The sequence below is a fragment of the Mastomys coucha genome, unplaced genomic scaffold, assembly GCF_008632895.1.
Source record: "Mastomys coucha isolate ucsf_1 unplaced genomic scaffold, UCSF_Mcou_1 pScaffold22, whole genome shotgun sequence".
NCBI classification, from domain to species: domain Eukaryota; kingdom Metazoa; phylum Chordata; class Mammalia; order Rodentia; family Muridae; genus Mastomys; species Mastomys coucha.
Genome location: NW_022196905.1, coordinates 139,432,742 through 139,435,947, shown reverse-complemented (window position 1 = coordinate 139,435,947; position 3,206 = coordinate 139,432,742). Strand labels below are relative to the sequence as shown.

The 3,206-nt window shown below is 43.7% G+C and overlaps 1 protein-coding gene across 5 annotated transcripts in view; it reads left to right on the top strand.

Moving 5' to 3' along the window:
* Kpna7 (karyopherin subunit alpha 7) overlaps nucleotides 1-3,206 on the top strand; it is a 115,396-nt gene that overhangs the window by 20,209 nt on the left and 91,981 nt on the right. The window lies entirely within an intron of this gene.

The following is a 3,206-nucleotide window of genomic DNA, read 5'->3' as shown; positions in this document are numbered from 1 at the left end:
AGTGAGGGGCTGGGGTGTGGCTCAGTGGTAGAGCCTCTGCCTAGAATCCCCCAGTGAGGGGCTGGGGTTTGACTCAGTGGTAGAGCCCCTGCCTAGAATCCCCCAGTGAGGATCTGGGGAGTGGCTCAGTGGTAGAGCCCCTGCCTAGAATTCCCCAGTGAGGGGCTGGGGTGTGGCTCAGTGGTAGACCACCTGCCCAGAATCCCTCAGTGAGGGGCTGGGGTGTGGCTCAGTTGTCCAGTACCTGCCTACAACCTACCAGGAATGTGAGTAGGTAGAGAGATTTGTATTCAAATTCTTGTGTTTGCTTTGCAAGTACTTTCTGACTGGGCCTCAGCCCAAGTTTTTCTCTCCTGTTCTTTTTGATGGTATACTGTTAGAATTTACCTATTTTACCTGCATTATTTAACTTGCTGGTCTCCAGTTTGTTTGTTTCTTTTTTCTTTTTCTTCTTTTCTCTCTCTTTTGCTTTATTTTATTTTTATTTCACATTTTTACTAATTTATTTACTTTGTAACCCAATTGCAAATCACTCCCTGCCCTCTTCTCATTCCCCCTCTCTCTCATCTCCCCTCTCTCCAATAACCCTCTCTTTTCTCCTCGTACCTGTAACATACACGGAGGTGGCCTACATCTGCCCCATGCATGCTCTTTGGTTGGTGGTTCAGTTACAATGAGCCCCTAAGGGCCCAGGTTGGTTGATGCTGAAGGTTTTATTGTGGTGCCCTTGACTCTTCTCTCATCCTCAAACTGTCCTCCCCTCTTTCACAAGATTCCTTGAGCACTCCCTAATGTTTCACCGTGGGTCTCTGGTTCTGTTTCCATCAGCTGCTGGGTGGGGCCTCTCAAAGGACACTTATGCTAGCTTCCTGTCTGCAAGTACAGCAGAGTTTCAGTATTGTAGGGAGGGTGGTGCTCTCTCCCATGGCATGGGTCTCAAGTTGGTCCGGTCACTAGTTGGTGATTCCATTCATTTCTGCTTCATCTTTATTCCTGCACATCTCATAGGCAGGATAAATTGTGGGTTGAAGATTTTTGTGCGTGGGTTGGTGTTCCCATTCCTCCATCAGAAGTCTTGCATCATTATAGAAATTAACTATTTCAGGTTCCATATCCTCCATTGCTAGGAGTCTTAGCTAGATCACCCTCATAGATTCCTGAGAGTTTCCGTCGTCCTAGGTTTCTAGTTTGTCCCAGTGATGCCTCCCACCCCCACCAATCCCAGGTCTCTCGCCCTCCTGTTCCCCATCTCCGTTTCCCTCTCCCACCCAATTTCCTCCCTCCAACCACCCCCAGTGTCTATTTATTCCTCCTCCTCAACGAGACTCAAGCATCCTTCCTCAGCCCCTCCTTGTTACTTAGCTTCTTTGGATCTGTGGATTGTGGCATTGTTATCCTGTACTTTATGGTATATAAGTTAGTATATACCAAGTATGTCTTTCTGGGTCTGGGTTACGTCACTCTGGGTGATAGTTGCTTGCAAATTTCATGATTTTTTTTTTTGTTGTTGTTAATAACTGAATAGTATTCCATTGTATAATAATGCATATTTTCTTTATCCATTCTTCAGTTGAGGGATATCTAGGTTGTTTCCAGTTTCTGGCTATTATAAATAAAGCTGCTATAAACATAGTTGAGCAAGTGTCCTTGTGGTACGATGGAACGTCTTTTGGGTGTATACCCAGGAGTATACCCAAGGCCCCAGCTGGGCCTTGAGGTAGAACTATTCCTAGTTTTCTGAGAAACCAACCAAATTCATTTCCAAAGTGTTTGTACAAATCTGCACTCCCAACAGCAATGGAGGAGTGCTCTCCTTGCTCTATATCCTCACTAGAATGAGATGTCACTTGAATATTTTTTTAAAGATTAATTTATTTCATTTGTTATGTGTATGAGTACACTGTAGCTGTACAGATGACCATGAGCTATCATGTGTATGGTGCTGGGAATTGAACTCAGGACCTCTGCCAGCCCCTTGCTCCAGCCCCGCTCGCTCCAGCCCCCGCCTCACTCCAGCCCCGCTGGCTCCTACAGCTACACTGTAGCTGTCTTCAGATGCACCAGAAGAGGGCGTCAGATCTCATTACAGTGGCTGTGAGCCACCATGTGGTTGCTGGGACCGAACTCAGAACCTTCAGAAGAGCAGTCAGTGCTCTTACCCGCTGAGCCATCTCGACAGCCCTGTCACTTGAGTTTTTGATCTTAGCTATTCTAATGGGTGTAGTATTCTAATGAGAATCTCAGAGTTGATTGGCATTTCCCTAATGACTAAGGATGTTGAACATTTCCTTAACTGCTTCTCTCCCATTAGAGGTTCCTCTGTTTAGAATTCACTTTAGCTTTGTACCCCCTTTTTTCTGAATTTGGGGCTTTATTTTAATCTCTTCCTTTAAGATGCTACATAGTTGAGCAGAACTGGATCGGTCTTTTATGGCATGAAATTAATTCACAGTCAAGGCTCTTCGTTGCCAGCAGATGGATTTGCTTAGGGGCTCCCCTATTCCCACCCGACCCTCTCTACACCCTTCACCCTCTGCAGCCTGACGTACCCCATTTTTAATTGGGTTATTTGGTTTGTTGTTGTAATTTCTTGTTAGATAGTTTAGATATCAGCTGTATCTTAGTTAGGGTTTTATTGCTGTGAACAGACACCATGACCAAGGCGACTCTTATAAGGACAACATTTAATTGGGCCTGGCTTACAGGTTCAGAGTTTCAGTCCATTATCATCAAGGCAGGAACATGGCAGCATCCAGGCAGGCATGGTGCAAGTGGAACTGAGAGTTCAACATCCTCATCTAAAGGCTGCTAGTAGAAGATTGGCTTCCAGGCAGGTAGGATGAGGGTCTTAAAGGCCACACCCACAGTGACACACCTACTCCAACAGGGCCACACTTTCTTTTTTTTTTTTAAACTTTTATTGCATTATGATGAGAAAAGTTACATGATTTCAATTTATCTGAATTTGTTAACATTTAAGAACATATTTTAAGTAAATAAAATTAAATCACATTCTTGTTTCTCTTTTGTACCCCCACTCCTCCCAGAGACCCCCCCTTCAATACTTACAATATCTTTTTTGTCATATTCTTTAAAATGTATAAAATATTATAACAATAAAAATTAGTATTAATAAGGTTGATATAAAACAACAATCAACTTAACAGTCTTATGTAGATGCTCATCTACAGCAATAGTGAAAATAC